The following is a 25,456-nucleotide window of genomic DNA, read 5'->3' on the forward strand; positions in this document are numbered from 1 at the left end:
CATTTCCTTTCAGTTTTTTCATGTGAATTTACTTCAATTCACATTTCATTACATTTCCATTTTCGTTTCACATTTAAATTCACTTCATTTCACATTTCACTATCATTTCATGTTTAACATTTAAATTTACTTCATTTCACATTTCATTACTTTTAATTTCACGTTTCACATTTAAATATACTTTCACATTTCATTAATTTTGATTTCACGTTTCACATTTAAATTTACTTCATTTCACATTTCATTAATTTTGATTTCACGTTTCATATTTAGTTTTACTTCATTTTACATTACATTACTATTCATTTCAAGTTTCACATTTAAATTTACTTCATTTCACATTTCATTACATTTCATTTTTATCTTCACATTTAAATTTACTTCATTTCACATTTCATTACGTTTGATTTCACGTTTCACATTTAAATTTACTTCATTTCACATTTCATTGATTTCGATTTCACGTTTCACATTTAAATTTACTACATTTCACATTTCTATTCACATTTCAGATTTTAATTTATTTCATTTCACATTTCATTACTTTTCATTTCACTTTTCAGATTTAAATTTTTTTTATTCCACATTTCATTACTTTTCATTTAATGTATAACATTTAAATTTACTTCATTTCACATTTCATTAATTTTTATTTCACGTTTCACTTTTAAATATACTTCAACTCACATTTCATTAATTTTGCTTTCACGTTTCATATTTAGTTTTACTTCATTTCACATTACATTACTTTTCAATTCAGGATTCACATTTAATTTTACTTCATTTCACATTTCATTACTTTTCATTTCATGTTTCACCTTTAAATTTACTTAATTTCACCTTTCAATTCCATTTCAAATTTGACATTTAAATTTACTACATTTCACATTTCATTTCCATTTCAAGTTTCACATTTAAATTTACTTCATTTCACTTTTCATTACTTCTCATTTCACGTTTCACATTTAAATTTATTTCATTTCATATTTCATTCCCATTTTAAGTTTCACATTTAAATTTACTTCATTTCAAATTTCATTTAACGTTTCATATTTAAATATACTTCATTTCACATTTCATTACTTCGCATTTCACGTTTCACATTTAAATTTACTTCATTTCACTTTTCATTACTTTTCATTTCATTTTTCACATTTAATTTTTCTTCATTTCTCATTTCATTAATTTTGATTTCACGTTTCACTTTTATATATACTTCATTTCACATTTCATTAATTTTGATTTCACGTTTCATATTTAGTTTTACTTCATTTCACATTACATTACTATTCATTTCATGTTTCACATTTAAATTTACTTCATTTCACATTTCATTACATTTCATTTTTATCTTCACATTTAAATTTACTTCATTTCACATTTCATTACGTTTGATTTCTCGTTTCACATTTTAATTTACTTCATTTAATAATTCATTACATTTCATTTCATGTTTCACATTTAAATTTAATTCATTTCACATCTTATTCCAAGTTTCACATTTAAATTTACTTCATTTCATATTTCATTTCATGTTTTACATTTAAATTTACTTCATTTCATATTTCATTTCAAGTTTCACATTTAAATTTATTTCATTTCACATTTCATTACTTTTCATTTCATGTTTCACATTTAATTTTACTTCATTTCATATTCCATTTCCTTTTCACGTTTCACATTTAAATTTACTTCATTTTACATTTCATTGCATTTCATTTCACATTTCACATCTAAATTTACTTCCTTTCACATTTCATTGTTTTTCATTTCATGTTTCAAATTTAATTTTACTTCATTTCTATTTTAATTGCTTTTCATTTCACGTTTCACATTTAAATTTACTTCATTTCACATTTCATTAATTTTGATTTTACCTTCACATAAAAATTTACTTCATTTCACATTACATTAATTTTGACTTAACGTTCCACATTGAAATTTACTTCATTTCACATTTTATAAATTTTGATCTCACGTTTCACATTAAAATTTACTACATTTTAAGTTTCGATTCACGTTTCAGATTTAAATTTCCTTCATTTCACAGTTCATTACTTTTCATTCCACGTTTCTCATTTAAATTTACTTCATTTCACATATCATTACTTTTCATTTCAAGTTTCACATTTAAATTTACTTCATTTCACATTTCATTAATTTTGACTTAACTTTCCACATATTAATTTACTTCATTTCACATTTCATTACTTTTCATTTCAAGTTTCACATTTAAATTTACTTCATTTCACTTTTCATTTAACGTTTCATATTTAAATTTACTTCATTTCGCATTTCATTACTTCTCATTTCACGTTTCACATTTAAATTTACTTCATTTCACTTTTCATTACTTTTCATTTCATTTTTCACATTTAATTTTTCTTCATTTCTCATTTCATTAATTTTGATTTCACGTTTCATATTTAGTTTTACTTCATTTCACATTACATTAATTTTCAATTCAGGATTCACAATTAAATTTACTTCATTTCACATTTCATTACTATTCAATTCATGTTTCACATTTAAATTTACTTCATTTCACATTTCATTTCCATTTCAAGTTTCACATTTAAATTTACTTCATTTCACATTTCATTACATTTCATTTCACCTTTCACATTTAGATTTTTTTCATTTCTTGTTTCACATTTAAATTACTTCATTTCGCATTTCATTACATATCATTTCAACTTTCACATTTAAATTTAATTCATATCACATTTCATATCATTTCAGACCATATTTCACATTGAAATTTTCTTCATTAAATATTTTATAACATTTAATTCCACGTTTAACTTATATATTTTCTTTATTTCACATTTCAATACCTTTCATTTCACGTTTTACATTTAAATTTATTTCATTTCACATTTCATTACTATTTTCGTTTCAAATTTAAATTTACTTCATTTCACGTTTCATTACTTTTGATTAAACGTTTCACATTTACTTTTACTTCATCTCACATTTAATTAATTTTGATTTCACGTTCCACATTTAAATTTACTTCATTTCACATTTCATTAATTTTGAATTCACGTACACATTTAAATTTACTTCATTTCACGTTTCATTTCACGTTTCACGTTTAAATTTACTTCATTTCACATTTCATTAATTTTGATTTCACGTTCCACATTTAAATTTACTTCATTTCACTTTTCATTACTTTTCATTTCATTTTTCACATTTAATTTTTCTTCATTTCTCATTTCATTAATTTTGATTTCACGTTTCATATTTAGTTTTACTTCATTTCACATTACATTAATTTTCAATTCAGGATTCACAATTAAATTTACTTCATTTCACATTTCATTACTATTCAATTCATGTTTCACGTTTAAATTTACTTCATTTCACATTTCATTTCCATTTCAAGTTTCACATTTAAATTTACTTCATTTCACATTTCATTACATTTCATTTCACCTTTCACATTTAAATTTTTTTCATTTCTTGTTTCACATTTAAATTACTTCATTTCGCATTTCATTACATATCATTTCAACTTTCACATTTACATTTAATTCATATCACATTTCATATCATTTCAGACCATATTTCACATTGAAATTTTCTTCATTAAATATTTTATAACATTTAATTCCACGTTTAACTTATATATTTTCTTTATTTCACATTTCAATACTTTTCATTTCACGTTTTACATTTAAATTTATTTCATTTCACATTTCATTACTATTTTCGTTTCAAATTTAAATTTACTTCATTTCACGTTTCATTACTTTTGATTAAACGTTTCACATTTACTTTTACTTCATCTCACATTTAATTAATTTTGATTTCACGTTCCACATTTAAATTTACTTCATTTCACATTTCATTAATTTTGAATTCACGTACACATTTAAATTTACTTCATTTCACGTTTCATTTCACGTTTCACGTTTAAATTTACTTCATTTCACATTTCATTAATTTTGATTTCACGTTCCACATTTAAATTTACTACATTTCACATTTCACTACATTTGATTTCACGTTTCACATTTAAATGTACTTCATTTCACATTTCATTACTTTTTATTTCACATTTTGCATTTAAATTTACTTCATTTTACATTTCATTAGTTTTCATTTCACGTTTCACATTTAAATTTACTTCATTTCACATTTCATTGTTTTTCATTTCATGTTTCAAATTTAAATTTACTTCATTTCTATTTTAATTGCTTTTCATTTCACGTTTCACATTTAAATTTACTTCATTTCACATTTCATTAATTTTGATTTTACCTTCACATTAAAATTTACTTCATTTCACATTACATTAATTTTGACTTAACGTTCCACATTGAAATTTACTTCATTTCACATTTTATAAATTTTGATCTCACGTTTCACATTAAAATTTACTACATTTTAAGTTTCGATTCACGTTTCAGATTTAAATTTCCTTCATTTCACAATTCATTACTTTTCATTCCACGTTTCTCATTTAAATTTACTTCATTTCACATATCATTACTTTTCATTTCACGTTTCACATTTAAATTAACTTCATTTCACATTTCTTTACATTTCATTTCATGTATCACATTTAAATTTTCTTCATTTCACAATTCATTACCTTTCATTTCACATTTCACGTTTAAATTTACTTCCATTCGCGTTTCATTAATTTTGATTTCACGTTCCACATTTAAATTTACTTCATTTCACATTTCATTTCACGTTTCATATTTAAATTTACTTCATTTCACATTTCTTTTCACGATTCACATTTAAATTTACTTCTTTTCAAATTTTATTACTTTACTTATTTCAAATTTCACATCTCATTTCACATTTTATTTCACAAATCATTACTTTTCTTATTTCATTTCACGTTTCACATTTAAATATAATTCATTTCACATTTCATTTCTCGTTTCAAATTTAAATTTACTTTATTGCACATTAATTTCCTTTCATTTCAAATTTCACATTTAAATTTATTCATTTAACATTCCATTATTTTTAAATATTCTTTTCACATTTAAATTTTCTACATTTCACTTACCATTACTTTTCATTTCTCATTTCACATTTAAAATTACTCCATTTTACATTTCATTAATTTTCATTTCACGTTTCACATTTAAATGTACTTCATTTCACAATTCATTAATTTTGATTTCACGTTTCACATTTAAATGTACTTCATTTCACATTTCATTAATTTTGATCTCACGTTTCACATTTAAATTTACTACATTTCACATTTCGATTCACGTTTCAGATTTAAATTTACTTCATTTCACATTTCATTACTTTTCATTCCACGTTTCTCATTTTAATTTACTTCATTTCACATTTCATTACTTTTCATTTCAAGTTTCACATTTAAATTTACTTCATCTCACATTTCATTAATTTTGATTTTACCTTTCACATTTAAATTTACTTCATTTCCCATTTCATTATTTTTGATTTTACCTTTCACATTTAAATTTACTTCATTTCACATTTTATTAATTTTGACTTAACGTTCCACATATAAATTTACTTCATTTCACATTTCAATAATTTTTATTTTGCGTTTCACATTTAAATTTTCTTCTTTTCACATTTTCTTTCACGTTTCTGATTTAAATTTACTTCATTTCACATTTCATTACTTTTCATTTCATGTTTCACATTTAATTTTACTTCATTTCATATTCCATTTCCTTTTCACGTTTCACATTTAAATTTACTTCATTTCACATTTCATTACTTTTCATTTCAAGTTTAACATTTAAATTTTCTTCATTTCACATTTCATTAATTTTGATTTTACCTTTCACATTAAAATTTACTTCATTTCACATTTCATTAATTTTGACTTAACGTTCCACATATAAATTTACTTCATTTCACATTTCAATAATTTTTATTTCGCGTTTCACATTTAAATTTACTTCATTTCACATTTCATTACATTTCATTTTTATCTTCACATTTAAATTTACTTCAATTCGCGTTTCATTAATTTTAATTTCACGTTCCACATTTAAATTTACTTCATTTCACATTTCATTTCACGATTCTCATTTAAATTTAATTCTTTTCAGATTTTATTACTTTACTTATTTCAAGTTGCACATCTCATTTCACATTTTATTTCACAAATCATTTCTGATTTCATTTCATGTTTCACATTTAAATTTACTACTATTCACATTTTATTTCTCTTTTCACATTTAAATTTACTTCATTTCACATTTCATTACATTAGATTTAATGTTTCACATTTAAATTTACTTCATTTCATATTTCATTTTTCACAATTAAATTTACTTCATTTCATTAATATTAATTCCACGTTTCACATTTTAATTTATTTCATTTCACATTTCATTAATTTCGATTTCACGTTTCACATTTAAATATACTACATTTCACATTTCGATTCACGTTTCACATTTATATTTACTTCATTTCACATTTGATTACATTTTTTTTCATGTTTAACATTTTAATTTACTTCATTTCACATTTCATTAATTTTCATTTCAAGTTTCACATTTAAATTTTCATCATTCCACATTTCATTAGTTTTCATTTCAAGTTTCACATTTAAATTTACTACATTTCACATTTCATTAATTTTCATTTCAAGTTTCACATTTAAATTTACTTCATTTCACATTTCATTACATTTCATTTCACGTTTCACTTTTTTATTTACTTCATTTCACTTTTCATTAATTTTCATTTCACGTTTCACATTTAATTTTTCTTCATTTCCCATTTGATTACATTTGATTTCACGTTTAACATTTAAATTTACTTCATTTCACATTTCATTAATTTTCATTTCAAGTTCCACATTTAAATTTAATTCATTTCACATTTCATTACTTTTCATTTCAAGTTTAACATTTAAATTTACTTCATTTCACATTGCATTACATTTTGATTTCACGTTTCACATATATATTTACTACATTTCAAATTTTGATTCACGTTTCAGATTTAAATTTACTTCATTTCACATTTCATTACATTACATTTCGAGTTACACATTTAAATTTACTTCGTTTCACATTCAATTACTTTTAAATTTACTTTTCATAGTTAAATTTCATTCAGATCTCATTTCATTACTTTACATTTCACGTTTCACTTTTAAATTTCCTTCATTTTTTGTTTCTCATTTATGTCATTTTACTTTTCATTACATTTCATTTTTTGTTCCACATTTAATTTTACTTTATTTCTCATTTCATTTCACGTTTCACATTTAAATAAACTTGATTTTATATTTAATTTCACGTTTCACATATAAATTTACTTCATTTCACATTTCATTTGTTTTCAATTTACGTTTCAAATTTATATTTACTTCATTTCACATTTCATTTGTTTTCAATTCACGTTTCAAATTTATATTTACTTCATTTCACATTTCATTACTTTTAATTTCACGTTTCACATTTAAATTTACTTCATTTCACTTTTCATTACTTTTGATTACATTTCTCGCATTTAAATTTACTTCATTTCACATTTCATTACTTTTAATTTCAAGTTTCACATTTAAATTTACTTCATTTCACATTGCATTACATTTTGATTTCACGTTTCACATATAAATTTACTACATTTCAAATTTTGATTCACGTTTCAGATTTAAATTTACTTCATTTCACATTTCATTACATTTCATTTCGAGTTACACATTTAAATTTACTTCATTTCACGTTCATTTACTTTTAAATTTATTTTTCACAGTTAAATTTCCTTCAGATCTCATTTCATTTCTTTTCATTTCAAGTTTCACTTCTAAATTTCCTTCATTTTTCGTTTCACATTTATGTCATTTTACTTTTCATTACATTTCATTTTTCGTTCCACATTTAATTTTTCTTAATTTCTCATTTCATTTCACGTTTCACATTTAAATTAACTTGATTTTATATTTAATTTCACGTTTCAAATTTATATTTACTTCATTTCACATTTCATTGCTTTTCATTTTTTGTTTCAAATTTAAATTTAATTCATTTCACTTTTCATTACATTTGATTACATTTCTCGCATTTAATTTTACTTCATTTCACATTTCATTAATTTTGATTTCACGTTTCACATTTATATTTACTTCATTTTACATTTCTTTTCATGTTTCACATTTAAATTTACTGCAATTCACATTTCATTTCTCATTTCACAATTAAATATACTTCATTTAATAATTCATTACATTTTACTTCACGTTTCACATATAAATTTATTTCATTTATCATTTCATTTCACGTTTCTCATTTAAATTTACTTCATTTCAAATTCAATTACTTTTAAATTTTCTTTTCAAATTTAAATTTACTTCATTTCACATTTCATTACTTTTCATTTCACGTTTCACATTTAAATTTACTTCATTTCACATTTCATTACTTTTCGCGTTACACTTTTAAATTTACTTCATTTCACATTTCATCACTTTTCATTTCACGTTTCACATCTATATTTACTTCTTTTCCTGTTTCATTACGTTTCTTTTCTCGTTTCACGAATCACATTTATACTTACTTCATTTTAAATTTCATTAATTTTGATTTCAAATTTCACATTTAAATTTACTTCATTTCACATTTCATTACACGTTTCACATTTATATTTAGTTCATTTAACATTTCATTTCACGTTTCACATTTAAATTTATTTCATTTCACATTTCATTACATATCATCTCAACTTTCACATTTAAATTTACTTCATATCACATTTTATAACATTTCAGACCATATTTCACTTTTAAATTTTCTTCATTAAATATTTCATAACATTTAATTCCACGTTTAACTTATATATTTTCTCCATTTCACATTTCAATACTTTTCATTTCACGTTTGACATTTAAATTTATATCATTTCTTGTTTCACATTTAAATTTCTACATTTAACATTTCATTACTTTTCATTTCACCTTTCACATTTAAATTTACTACATTTCACATTGCATTACATTTTGATTTCACATTTCACATTTAAATTTACAACATTTCAAATTTTGATTCACATTTCAGATTTAAATTTACTTCATTTCACTTTTCATTTCTTTTCCATTCACGTTTCAGATTTAAATTTACTTCATTTCACCTTTCATTACTTTTCTTTATTCGTTTCAAATTTAAATTTAATTCATTTCACATTTCATTACATTTGATTACATTTTTCACATAGAAATTTACTTTATTTCACATTTCATTACTTTTCATTTCAAGTTACACATTTAAATTTACTTCATTTCACATTCCATTACTTTTAAATTTACTTTTCACAGTTAAATTTCCTTCAGATCTCATTTCATTACTTTTCTTTTCAAGTTTCACTTTTAAATTTCCTTCATTTTTCGTTTCACATTTATTTCATTTTACTTTTCATTACATTTCATTTTACGTTCCAAATTTAATTTTAATTTATTTCTCATTTCATTTCACGTTTACATTTAAATTAACTTGATTTTATATTTAATTTCACATTTCACATATAAATTTACTTCATTTAACATTTCATTTGTTTTCAATTCACGTTTCAAATTTATATTAACTTCATTTCACATTTCATTACTTTTCATTTTTTGTTCCAAATTTAAATTTAATTCATTTCACTTTTCATTACTTTTGATTACACTTTTCGCATTTAAATTTACTTCATTTTACATTTCATTTCATGTTTCACATTTAAAGTTACTGCAATTCACATTTCATTTCGCATTTCACAATTAAATATACTTCATTTAATAATTCATTACATTTCATTTCACATTTCACATATAAATTTATTTCATTTATCATTTCATTTCACGTTTCTCATTTAAATTTACTTCATTTCACATTTCATTTCGCGTTTCACATTTAAATTTACTTCATTTCACATTTCATTAATTTTCATTTCACGTTTCACATTAAAATTTAATTCATTTCACATTTCATTACTTATAATTTTTTTTCAAATTTAAATTTACTTCATTTCACATTCAATTACTTTTAAATTTTCTTTTCAAATTTAAATTTACTTCATTTCACATTTCATTAATTTTCATTTCACGTTTCACATTAAAATTTACTTCATTTCACATTTCATTAATTTTGTTTTCACGTTTTGCATTTAAATTTTCTTCATTTCTAATTTCATTAATTTTGATTAAACGTTTCACATTTATATTTACTTCATTTCACATTTCATTAATATTGATTTCACATTTCACATTTAAATTTACTTCATTTCACATTTCATTAATTTTGTTTTCACGTTTTGCATTTAAATTTTCTTCATTTCTAATTTCATTAATTTTGATTAAACGTTTCACATTTATATTTACTTCATTTCACATTTCATTAATATTGATTTCACATTTCACATTTAAATTTACTTCATTTGACATTTCATTAATTTTGATTAATTGTTTCACATTTAAATTTACTTCATTTCACATTTCGATTTATGTTTCAGATTTAAATTTACTTAATTTAACGTTTCACAGTCAAATTTACTTCATTTCACATTTCATTAATGCTGATTTCACATTTCACATTTAAATTTACTTCATTTCACATTTCGATTTTCGTTTCAGATTTAAATTTACTTCATTTCACGTTTCACATTTAAATTTACTTCATTTCACATTTCATTACTTTTCATTTCATGTTTCACATTTAAATTTACTTCGTATCACTTTTCGATTCACGTTTCAGATTTAAATTTACTTCATTTCACACTTCATTTCACGTTTCACATTTAAATATTCTTCATTTCACATTTCATTTCACGTTTCACATTAAAATTTACTTCTTTTCTCATTTCATTTATTTTGATTTCATGTTTCACATTCAAATTTACTTCATTTCACATTTCATTTCACGTTTTACGTTTAATTTTACTCCATTTCACTTTTCATTACTTTTCATTTCATGTTTCACATTTAAATTTACTTCATTTCAGATTTCATTACTTTTCATTTCGCGTTTCACATTTAAATTTACTTCATTTCACATTTCATTACTTTTCTTTTCACGTTTCACATCTATATTTACTTCATTTCCCGTTTCATTACATTTCTTTTCTCGTTTCACGATTCACATTTATATTTACTTCATTTTACATTTCATTAATTTTGATTTCAAATTTCACATTTAAATTTTCTTCATTTCACATTTCATTACACGTTTCACATTTAAATTTAGTTCATTTCACATTTCATTTCACGTTTCTCTTTTAAATTTATTTCATTTCACATTTCATTACATTTCATTTAACGTTTCACTTTTAAATTTATTTCATTTCTTGTTTCACATTCAAATTACTTCATTTCACATTTCTTTAGATATCATTTCAACTTTCACATTTAAATTTACTTCATATCACATTTCAATACTTTTCATTTCTCGTTTCACATTTAATTTTACTTCATTTCAGATTTCATTGCTTTTCCTTTCTCGTTTCAAATTTAAATTTACTTCATTTCCCGTTTCAAATTTAAATTTACTTCATTTACATTTCATTACATTTCCCTTCGCGTTTCACATATATCCATTTCGTTTCTCGTTTCAAATTTAAATTTAGTACATTTAACTTTTGATTACTTTACATTTCATGTTTCACATTTAAATTTACTTCATTTCACATTTCATTACTTATCATTTCACCTTTCACATTTAATTTTACTTCATATCACATTTCATTACTTTTCATTTCACGTTTCATATTTAATTTTATTTCATTTCTGGTTTCAAATTTAAATTTACTTCATTTCACATATCATTACTTTTTATTTCGGGTGTTTCACATTTAATTTTACTTCTTTTTAAATATCATTTCACGTTTCGCATTTAAACTTACTTCATTTCACGTTTCATTTTACGTATCAAATTTAAATATACTTCATTTCACATTTCATTACTTTTCATTTTACTTTTTAAATTTAAAGTTACTTCATTTAATAATTCATTACATTTCAATTCCAATTTCACATTTAAATTTACTTCATTTCTCATTTCATTTCCCATTTAACATTTAATTTACTTCATTTTATATTTCATTTCACATTTCACATTTAAATTTTCTTCATTTCACATTTCATTACTTTTCATTTCACGTTTCACATTTAAATTTACTTCATTTCACATTTCTTTACATTTCAATTTTTGTTTCGAATATAAATTTAGTTCATTTCAGATTTCATTTTTCAAATTTAAATTTACTTCATTCCACAGTTCATTAATTTTGATTTCACATTTCACATTTAAATTTATTTCATTTCAAATTTCATTAATTTGATTTCACGTTTCACATTTAAATTTACTTCACTTCGCATTTCATTTCATTATATTTCACGTTTCACAGTTTAATTTACTTCATTTCACATTTCATTACGTTTGATTTCATTTTCCACATTTAAATTTACTTCATTTCACATTTCATTGATTTGGATTTGACGTTTCAAGATTAAATTTACTTCATTTCAAATTTCATTCATTTTTATCTCACGTTTCACATTTAAATTTACTAATTTTCACTTTTCATTTTACGTTTTACATTTAAATTTACTTCATTTCACATTTCATTACATTTCATTTCACGTTTCACATTTTAATTTACTTCATTTCACATTACATTTCCCGTTTCACATTTAAATTTACTTCATTTCACATTTCATTACATTTCTTTTTTCATTTCAAATTTAAATTTACTTCATTTCACATTTCATTACTTTTGATTTCACGTTTCACATTTAATTTTACTTCATTTCACATTTCATTAATTTTGATTTCACGTTCCACATTTAAATTTACTTCATTTCACATTTCATTAATTTTGACTTCAATTTTCACATTTAAATTTACTTCGTTTCACGTTTCATTAATTTTCTTTTAAAGATTCACATTTAAATTTACTTCGTTTTACATTTCGATTCATGTTTCAGATTTAAATTTATTTCATTTCGCATTTCATTTCACGTTTCACGTTTAAATTTACTTCAATTCGCCTTTCATTAATTTTTATTTCGCGTTTCACATTTAAATTTACCTCTTTTCAAATTTCGATTCACTTTTCACATTTAAATTTACTTCATTTAACATTTCATTAATTTTGATTTCACATTTCACATTTAAATTTACTTCATTTCACATTTCATTAATTTTGCTTTTACGTTACACATTTAAATTTACTTCATTTCACATTTCATTACTTTTCATTTCATGTTTCAGATTTAAATTTACTTCTTTTCACATTTCATTACACGTTTCACATATAAATTTACTTCATTTCACATTTCATTAATTTTTATTTCGTGTTTGATATTTAAATTTACCTCTTTTCCAATTTCGATTCACGTTCCACATTTAAATTTACTTCATTTCACATTTCATTTCCATTTCACGTTTCTCATTTACATTTTCTTCATTTAACATTTCATTAATGCTGATTTCACATTTCATATTTAAATTTACTTCATTTCACATTTCATTTCACGTTTCACATTTAAATTTACTTCATATCACAGTGCATTTTACGTTTCACATTTAAATTTACTTCATTTCACATTTAATTACAGTTTTCATACACTTTTCATATTTCATTTCAAATTTCTCATTTTATTACACATTTTATTACTTTTCAATTCACATTTCAGATTTAAATTTACTTCATTTCACATTTCATTTCACGTTTCACATTTAAATATTCTTCATTTCACATTTCACTACATTTCATTTCACGTTTCACAGTTAAATTTACTTCATTTCACATTTTATTTCCCATTTCACATTTATATATACTTCATTTCACATTTCATTATTTTCATTTCACGTTTCACATTAAAATTTACTTCATTTCACATTTCATTAATTTTGCTTAAACGTTTCACACTTAAATTTATTTCATTTCACATTTCGATTCACGTTTCAGATTTAAATTTACTTCATTTCACATTTCATTTCACGTTTCACATTTAAATTTACTTCTTTTAACATTTCGTTCATTTTGATTTCACGTTTCACATTTAAATTTACTTCATTTAACATTTCATTTCACATTTCAAATTTCAATTTACTTCATTTCACATTTCATTAGTTTTCATTTCGCGTTTCACATTAAAATTTACTTCATTTCACATTTCATTAGTTTTCATTTCACATTTCAAATTTCAATTTTCTTCATTTCACATTTCATTAATTTTGATTAAACGTTTCACATTTATATTTATTCCATTTCACTTTTCAGTAATTTTGATTAAATGCTTCACATTTCAATTTACTTCATTTCACTTTTTGATTTACGTTTCAGATTTAAATTTACTTCATTTCACGTTTCACATTTAAATTTACTTCATTTCACATTTCATTACTTTTCATTTCATGTTTCACATTTAAATTTACTTCATTTCACTTTTCGATTCTCGTTTCAGATTTAAATTTACTTCATTTCACACTTCATTTCTCGTTTCACATTTAAATATTCTTCACTTCACATTTCATTTCACGTTTCACGTTTAAATTTACTTCTTTTCACATTTCATTACTTTTCATTTTATGTTTCACATTTAAATTTACTTCATTTCACATTTCATTACTTTTCATTTCGCGTTTCACATTTAAATTTACTTCATTTCACATTTCATTACTTTTCATTTCACGTTTCACATCTATATTTACTTCATTTCCCGTTTCATTACATTTCTTTTCTCGTTTCACGATTCACATTTATATTTATTTCATTTTACATTTCATTAATTTTGATTTCAAATTTCACATTTAAATTTTCTTCATTTCACATTTCATTACACGTTTCACATTTAAATTTAGTTCATTTCACATTACATTTCATGTTTCACATTTAAATTTATTTCATTTCACATTTCATTACATTTCATTTCACGTTTCACATTTAAATTTATTTCATTTCATGTTTCACATATAAATTTCTTCATTTCACATTTCATTATATATCATTTCACGTTTCACATTTAAATTTACTTCATTTCACTTTATTATTTTACTTATTTCATGTTTGGCCTTTTGGTTGGCGTTTTGGTTGGCGTTTTGGTTGGCGTTTTGGTTGGCGTTTTGGTTGGCGTTTTGGTTGGCGTTTTGGTTGGCGTTTTGGTTGACGTTTGACGTTTCGGTTGAAGTTTCATTTCAAATTTCATTACATTTCTTATTTCATTTCTCGTTTCACATTTAAATTTACTTCTTTTCACATTTCATTAATTTTGATTTCATGTTTCACATTTAAATTTTCTTCATTTCACATTTCATTTCACGTTTCACATTAAAATTTACTTCATTTCACATTTCATTACTTTTCATTTCATGTTTCACTTTTAAATTTACTTCATTTCACATTTCGATTCACGTTTCACATTTAGATTTACTTCATTTCACATTTCTTTACATTTCAATTTTTGTTTCGAATATAAATTTAGTTCATTTCAGATTTCATTTTTCAAATTTAAATTTACTTCATTCCACAGTTCATTAATTTTGATTTCACATTTCACATTTAAATTTACTTCATTTCAAATTTCATTAATTTGATTTCACGTTTCACATTTAAATTTACTTCACTTCGCATTTCATTTCATTATATTTCACGTTTCACAGTTTAATTTACTTCATTTCACATTTCATTACGTTTGATTTCATTTTCCACATTTAAATTTACTTCATTTCACATTTCATTGATTTGGATTTGACGTTTCAAGTTTAAATTTACTTCATTTCAAATTTCATTCATTTTTATCTCACGTTTCACATTTAAATTTACTAATTTTCACATTTCATTTAACGTTTCACATTTAAACTTATTTCATTTCTCATTTCATTACACATTTCATACAATTTTCATATTTCGTTTCAATTTTCTCATTTTATTTCACATTTTATTACTTTTCAATTCACGTTGCACATTTAAATTTACTTTATTTCACATTTCATCACTTTTCATTTTTCATTACGTTTCACTTTTAAATTTACTTCATTTCTCTTTTCATTAATTTACATATTTCATTTCAAGTTCAAATTTCATTTCACTTTTCATTTCATAAATCATTCCTTGCCTTATTTCATTTAACCTTTCCCATTTAATTTTACTTTTATTTACTGAAATTTAATTTGATTTGATTACTGAATTTGATTACTGAAATTTAATTTAATTTGAATTTTTACTTTTATTTACTGAAATTTTAACTTTTTATTTAATGAAATTTACTTTTATTTTACATTTCATTTCACGTTTCACTTATTAATTTACTTCATTTCACAATTCATTAAATTTCAATTCACGTTTCGCATTTTAATTTACTTCATTTCATATTTCATTAATTTCTTTTCACGTTTTAAATTTAAATTTACTTTATTTCCCATTTCATTAGATTTCGTTTCACGTTTAAATTTACTTCATTTCACATTTCATTACTTTTAAATACACATTTCACAATTAACCTTCATTTCACACTTCATTACTTCTCTTTTCACGTTTCAGATTTAAATTTACTTCATTTCACATTTCATTACTTTTCATTTCGCGTTTCACATTTAAATTTATTTCATTTCACATTTCATTTCACGTTTCACATTTAAATTTACTTTATTTCACATTTCATTACTTTTCATTTCAGGTTTCATATTTAAATTTACTTCATTTCACAGTTTATTTTATGTTTCATTTTTAAATTTACTTCATTTCACATTTCATTGCTTATTTCACGTTTCACATTTCATTTCACATTACTTTTCATATTTCATTTATTTTCCTTTCACGTTTCACATTTAAATTTACTTCATTTCACATTTCATTACATTTCATTTCACGTTTCACATTTAAATTTACTTCATTTCACATTTCATTAATTTTGATTACAAGTTTCATTAAAATTTACGTCATTTCACATTTCCTTGCTTTTCATTTCTCGTTTCACATTTAAATTTACTTCATTTCTCTTTTCATTACATTTCAATTTTCGTTTCACATTTAAATATACTTCATTTCGCATTGCATTACATTTCATTTCATGTTTCACATTTAAATTTACTTCATTTCACGTTTTTTTACTTTTCATTTCACGTTTCACATTTAAATTTACTTCATTTCACTTTATTATTTTACTTATTTCCTGTTTTGAATTTCGGTTGACGTTTCGGTTGATGTTTCGGTTGACGTTTCATTTCACATTCAATTACATTTCATATTTCATCTCTCGTTTCACATTTAAATTTTCATCTTTTCACATTTCATTACTTTTCATTTCATGTTTCACATTTAAATTTACTTCATTTCACAATTCATTAATTTTGATTTCAAGTTCCACATTTAAATTTGCTTCATTTCACATTTCATTAATTTTGATTTCATTTTTCACATTCAAATTTACTTCATTTCACATTTCATTACATTTCATTTCATGTTTCACATTTAAATTTACTTCATTTCACATTTCATTAGTTTTAATTTCACGTTTCAAATTTAAATTTACTACATTTAAAATTTTGATTCACGTTTCAGATTTAAATTTACTTCATTTCACATTTCATTACTTTTCATTTCATGTTTCAGATTTAAATTTACTTCATTTCACATTTCATTAATTTTAATTTCATGTTTCACATTTAGATTTACTTCATTTCACATTTCATTATATTTCAATTCCCGTTTCACATTTAAATTTACTTCATTTCGAATTTCTTTAATTTCATTTCACGTTTCAAAGTTAAATTTACTTCATTTCACTTTTCATTACTTTTCATTTCACGTTTCAGATTTAATTTTACTTCATTTCACATTTAGTTACTATTAATTTCGCATTTCACATTTAAATTTACTTCATTTCACATTTCATTACTTTTCATTTCGCGTTTCACATTTAAATTTATTTCATTCCACATTTCATTAATTTTGATTCCACGTTTCACATTTAAATTTACTTCATTTCACATTTCATTACATTTCATTTCACGTATCACATTTAAATTTACTTCATTTCACATTTCATTTCACGTTTCACATTTAAATTTACTTCATTTCACATTTCATTTCACGTCTCACATTTAAATTTTCTTCATTTAACATTTCATTTCACTTTTCACATTTCAATTTAATACATTTCAAATTTCATTACTTTTGATTTCACATTTTGCATTTCAATTTACTTCATTTCTTATTTCATTACTTGTGATTTCATGTTTCACATTTAAATTTACTTCATTTCACATTTCATTAATTTTGATTTCGCATTTCACATTTAAATTTACTCCATTTCACATTTCGATTCACGTTTCAGATTTAAATTTACTTCATTTCATGTTTCACATTTAAATTTACTTCGTTTCACATTTCATTATTTTTCAGTTCACGTTTCAAATTTAAATTTACTTCATTTCACATTCCATTACATTTGATTTCATTTTTCACATTTAAATTTTCTTCATTTCACATTTCGATACAAGTTTCAATTTTAAATTTACTTCATTTCACATTTCAATTCATTTCATTTCAGGTTTCACATTTGAATTTACTTCATTTCACATTTCATTACATTTCATTTCACATTTCATTACATTTCATTTCACATTTCACATTAAAATTTACTTCATTTTACGTTTCATTACTTTTCATTTCACGTTTCACATTTCATTAATTTTAATTACATGATTCACATTTAAATTTTTTTCATTTCACCTTCCATTACTTTTCAATTTTCTTTTCACATTTAGATTTACTTCATTTCACATTTCATTACTTTTCATTTCGCGTTTCACATTTAAATTTACTTAATTTCACATTTATTTACTTTTCATTTTTCGATTCATATTTAAATATACTTCATTTCACATTACATTTTTCACATTTAAATTTTCTTCACTTCACATTTATTAATTTTGATTTCACGTTTCACGTTTAAATTTACTTCATTCCACATTTCATTAATTTTGATTACACGTTTCACATTTAAATTTACTTAATTTCACATTTCATTAATTTTGATTTCACGTTTCAGATTTAAATTTACTTCATTTCACATTTCATTAATTTTGATTCCACGTTTCACATTTAAATTTACTTCATTTCTTTTTTCATTATATTTTATTTCTTGTTTCACATTTAATATTACTGCATTTCACATTTCATTACTTTTGATTTCACATATCACATATAAATTTTCTTCATTTCACATTTCATTAATTTTGATTTCATTTTTCACATTTAAATTTACTTCATTTCATATTTCATTACATTTCCTTTCACGTTTCACATTTTAATTTACTTCATTTCACATTTCATTTCATGGTTCACATTTAAATTTACTTCATTTCTCATTTCATTACCTTTCTTTTCACGTTTCACATTTAAATTTACTTGATTTCGCATTTCATTTCACGTTTCACATTTCAATTTACCTCTTCGCATTTCATTTCTCGATTCACATTTCAATTTACTTCATTATACGTTTCATTTCTCGTTTCACATTTAAATTTATATCATTTCACATTTAATTACATTTCATTTCACGTTTCACATTAAATTTATTTCATTTTACGTTTCACATTTATATTTATTCATTTCACATTTCATTACTTTTCATTTTTATTTTCACATTTAAATTTACTTCATTTCACATTTCATTACATTTGATTTCACTTTTCATATTTAGTTTTACTTCATTTCACATTACATTACTTTTCAATTCAGGATTGACATTTAAATTTACTTCATTTCACATTATATTACTTTTCAATTCAGGTTTCACATTTATATTTACTTCATTTCACATTTCATTCCACGTTTCACATTTTAATTTATTTCATTAAACATTTCATTGCATTTCATTTCACGTTTCATATTTAAATTTACTTCATTTCACATTTCATTACTTTTAATTTTCGTTTCAATTTTAAATTTACTTCATTTCACATTTCATTACATTTAATTTCACGTTTCACATTTAAATCTACTTCATTTCACATTTCATTATTTTAATTTTCGTTTCAAATTTAATTTTACTTCATTTCACATTTCATTACATTTTAATTTTCTTTTCACATTTAAATTTTCTTTCAGATAACATTTCATTACTTTTCATTTCAAGTTTCACTTTTAAATTTCCTTCATTTTTCATTTCACATTTATTTCATTTCACTTTTCATTACATTTCATTTCTCGTTTCACATTTAATTTTACTTCATTTCTCATTTCATTTCCCGTTTCACATTTGAATTAACTTCAATTCACATTTCTATTTTCTTCATTTCACATTTAATTTATTTTGAATTCACGTTTCACAATTAAATTTACGTTATTCCACATTTAATTTATTTTGATTTCACGTTTCACATTTAAATTTACTTCATTCCACTTTTGATTACATTTGATTTCACATTTCAAATTTCAATGTACTTCATTTCACATTTCTTTACTTTTCTTTTCACGTTTCACATTTAAATTTTCTTCATTTCACATTACATTTCACGATTCACATTTAAATTTACTTCTTTTCAAATTTTATTACTTTACTTATTTCAAGTTTCACATCTCATTTCACATTTATTTCACAAATCATTACTTTTCTTATTTCATTTCAGGTTTCACATTTAAATTTAATTCATTTCACATTTCAATTCACGTTTCACATTTAAATTTACTTCATTACACATTTCATTTCACTTTTCACATTTAAATTTACTACTTTACACATTTCATTTCGCTTTTCACATTTAAATTTACTTCATTTCACATATCATTATTCTTCATTTCACGTTCCACCTTTAAATTTAATTCATTTCACATTACATTACTTTTCATTTCACGTTTCAAATTTAAATTTACTTCATTTCACATTTCATTACTCTTAATTTCATGTTTCACATTTAATTTTTCTTCATTTAACATTTAATTAATATTGTTTTTTCGTTCCACATTTAAATTTACTTCATTTAACATTTCATTTTTCACATTTAAATTTACTTCATTTCACATTTAATTAATTTTTAATTCACGTTTCACATTTAAATTTACTTCATTTCACATTTCATTACTTTTCATTTCACGTCCACATTAAAATATACTTCATTTCACATTTCATTTCACGTTTCACATTTAAATTTACTTCATATAATAATTCATTACATTTCATTTCAAGATTTACATTTAAATTTAAATCATTTCATATTTCATTTAAAGTTTCACATTTAAATTTACTTCATTTCACATTTCATTACTTTTCATTTCAGATTTCACATTAAAATTAACATCATTTCACATTACATTACATTTAGATTCACGTTTCAGATTTAAATTTACTTCATTTCACATTTGATTACTTTTGATTTCACGTTTCACATTTAATTTTTTTTCTTTTCACATTAATTTTTATTCTTTTCACATTACTTTTAAACTTTCTCTTCACATTTAAATTTACTTCATATCACATTTCATTACATTTCATTTCTCGTTTCACATTTAATTTTACTTCATTTCTCATTTCATTTCCCGTTTCACATTTCAATTTTCTTCATTTCACATTTCATTTCATGTTTCACATTTAAATTTACTTCATTTCACATTTCATTACTTTTCATTTCATGTTTTACATTTAAATCTACTTCATTTCACATTTCATTACTTTTGATTTCACGTTTCGCATTTAAATTTACTTCATTTCACATTTCATTACATTTTATTTCACGTTTCACATTTAAATTTCCTTCAGATCACATTTCATTACTTTTCAATTTTCTTTTCACATTTAAATTTCCTTCAGATCACATTTCATTACTTTTCATTTCAAGTTTCACGTTTAATTTTACTTCATTTCTCATTTCATTTCCCGTTTCACATTTAAATTTACTTCATTTAATAATTCATTACATTTCATTTCAAGATTTACATTTAAATTTACTTCATTTCACATTTAAATTTATTTCATTTCATATTTCATTTCACGTTTCACATTTAAATTTATTTCATTTTACGTTTCTCATTTATATTTATTCATTTCACATTTCTTTACTTTTCATTTCGCTTTTCACATTAAAATTTACGTCATTTCACATTTCATTACTTTAGTTTCGCGTTTCACTTTTAATTTTACTTCATTTCACATTTCATTCCTCGTTTCACATTTAAATTTACTTCATTTCACATTTCATACTTTTCATTTCTAGTTTATTTATAGTTTAATTTATTTTGAATTAACGTTTCACATTTAAATTTTCTTCATTTCACATTTCATTATGATTTCATGTTTCACATTTAAATTTACTTCAATTCACATTTCATTAATTTTGATTTCAAGTTTCACATTTAAATTTACTTCATTTCACATTATATTACTTTTAAATTCAGGTTTCACATTTATATTTACTTCATTTCACATTTCATTCTATGTTACACATTTTAATTTATTTCATTAAACAATTCATTGCATTTCATTTCCCGTTTCATATTTAAATTACTTCATTTCACATTTCATTACATTTCATTTCTTGTTTCACTTTTAAATTTACTTCTTTTCACATTTCTTTACATTTTATTTCACGTTTCACATTTAAATTTACTTCATTTCACATTTCATTACTTTTCATTTCACGTTTCACATATAAATTTACATCATTTCACATTATACTACTATTCAATTCAGGTTTCACATTTATATTTACTTCATTTCACATTTCATTAATTTTGAATTCACGTTTCACATTTAGATTTATTACATTTCACATTTTGATACACGTTTCAGATTTAAATTTACATCATTTTACATTTCACTACTTTTCTTTTATCCTTTCAAATTTAAATTTATTTCATTTCATGTTTCATTACTTCTCATTTCGCGTTTCATATTTAAATTTACTTCATTTCACGTTTCATTACACTTGATTTCATTTTTAACATTTAAATTTACTTCATTTCAAAATTAATTAATTAATATAACGTTTCACATTTAAATTTACTTCATTTCTAATTCATTATTTTGATTTCATTTTTCACATTTAAATTTACTACATTACACATTTCATTACTTTTCATTTCATATTTCACATTAAAATTTACTTCATTTCACATTTCATTTCATTTAGATTCACGTTTCAGATTTAAATATACTTCATTTCACATTTCATTACTTTTAATTTTTTGTTTCAAATTTAAATTTACTTCATTTCACATTTGATTATTTTTGACTTCACTTTTCACATTTAATTTTTCTTCTTTTCACATTCAATTACTTTTAAATTTTCTTTTCAGATTTATATTTACTTCATATCACATTTCATTACATTTCATTTCTCGTTTCACGTTTAATTTTACTTCATTTCTCATTTCATTTCCCGTTTCACATTTCAATTTTCTTCATTTCACATTTCTTTTCACGTTTCACATATAAATTTATTTTATCATTTCATTTCACGTTTCACATTTAAATTTACTTCATTTTACATTTCATTTAGAGTTTCACATTTTAATTTACTTTATTTCACATTTCATTAATTTTGATTTCATGTTTCACATTCAAATTTACTTCATTTCACATTTCATAACTTTTCATTTCACGTTTAACATTTAAATTTACTTCATTTCACATTCATTACTTCTAATTTTCGTTTCAAATTTAAATTTACTTCATTTCGCATTTCATTACATTTCATGTCACGTTTCACATTTAAATGTATTTTATTTCATGTTTCATTTTTCACATTTAAATTTACTTCATTTCACATTTAATTTATTTTGAATTCACGTTTCACAATTAAATTTACTTAATTCCACATTTCATTATTTTTGATTTCACATTTCACAATTAAATTTATTACATTTCACATTTCGATTCACGTTTCAGATTTAAATTTATTTCATTTCACATTTCATTACTTTTTTTTTCGTTTCAAATTTAAATTTTTTTCATTTCATTTTTCATTACTTTGCATTTCACTTTTCACATTTAAATTTACTTCATTTCACGTTTCATTACACTCGATTTAATTTTTAACATTTAAATTTACTTCCTTTCACATTTCATTATTTTGATTTCATTTTTCACATTTGAATTTACTTCATTACACTTTTCATTAGTTTTCATTTCACGTTTCACATTTAAATTTACTTCGTTTCACGTTTCATTACTTTTCATTTCACTTTTCACATTTAAATTTACTTTATTTCGCATTTCATTACTTTTTGATTCACGTTTGAGATTAAAATTTTCATTTCACTTTTCATTACCTTCAACTTTTTGTTTCAATTTTAAGTTTACTTCATTTCACTTTTGATTACTTTTGATTTCACGTTTCACATTTAATATTTTTCATTTCACATTTCATTACTTTTCTTTTAATGTTTCACATTTAAATATACTTCATTTCAAATTTTCATTTACGTTTCAGATTTAAATTTACTTCATTTCACTTTTCACATTTAAATTTACTTCATTTCACATTTCATTAAATTTGATTACATTTTTCACTTTTAAATTTACTTCATTTCACATTTCATTACTTTTGATTTCATTTTTCACAGTTAAATTTACATCATTTCACATTTAATTAATTTTGAATTCACGTTTCACATTTATATTTACTTCATTTCACATTTCATTAATTTCGATTTCACGTTTCACATTAATTTACATCTTTTCACACTTCTATTCGCGTTTCATATTTATATTTACTTCATTTCACATTTCATTACATTTCATTTCACGTTTCACATTTAAATTTACTTCTTTTCACATTTCATTCATTTTGATTTCACGTTTCACATTTAAATTTACTTCATTCCACAGTTTATTAATTTTGATTTCACGTTTCATATTTAAATATACTATATTTCACATTTTGATTCACGTTTCAGATTTAAATTTACTTCATTTCACATTTCATTACTTTTCATTTCACATTTCATTTATTTGATTTCATTTTACACATTTAAATTGACTTCATTTCACATTTCATTAATTTTGATTTCACGTTTCACTTTTAAATTTACTTCAATTAACATTTCATTAATTTTGCTTTCACGTTTCACATTTAAATTTAATTCATTTCACAATTCATTAATTTTGATTTCAAGTTTCACATTCAGATTTACTTCATTTCACATTACATTACTTTTCAATTCAGGATTCACATTTAAATTAACTTCATTTCACATTTCATTTCACGCTTCACATTTAAATTTACTTCATTTCACATTTCATTACTTTTCCTTTCAAGTTTCATTAAAATTCACTTCATTTCACATTTCATTGCTTTTTATCTCACGATTCACATTTAAATATACTTCATTTCTTTTTTCATTGCTTTTCATTTCACGTTTCACATTTAAATTTAATTCATTTCACATTTCATTACATTTCAATTTTCGTTTAACTTTTAAATATACTTCATTTCACATTGCATTACATTTCATTTCATGTTTCACATTTAAATTTACTTCATTTCACATTTTTTTACTTTTCATT

This window comes from Cyrtonyx montezumae, unplaced genomic scaffold, assembly GCF_038088225.1.
Source record: "Cyrtonyx montezumae isolate F1298 unplaced genomic scaffold, pur_monq_1.0 scaffold_10, whole genome shotgun sequence".
Taxonomy (NCBI): Eukaryota; Metazoa; Chordata; class Aves; order Galliformes; family Odontophoridae; genus Cyrtonyx; species Cyrtonyx montezumae.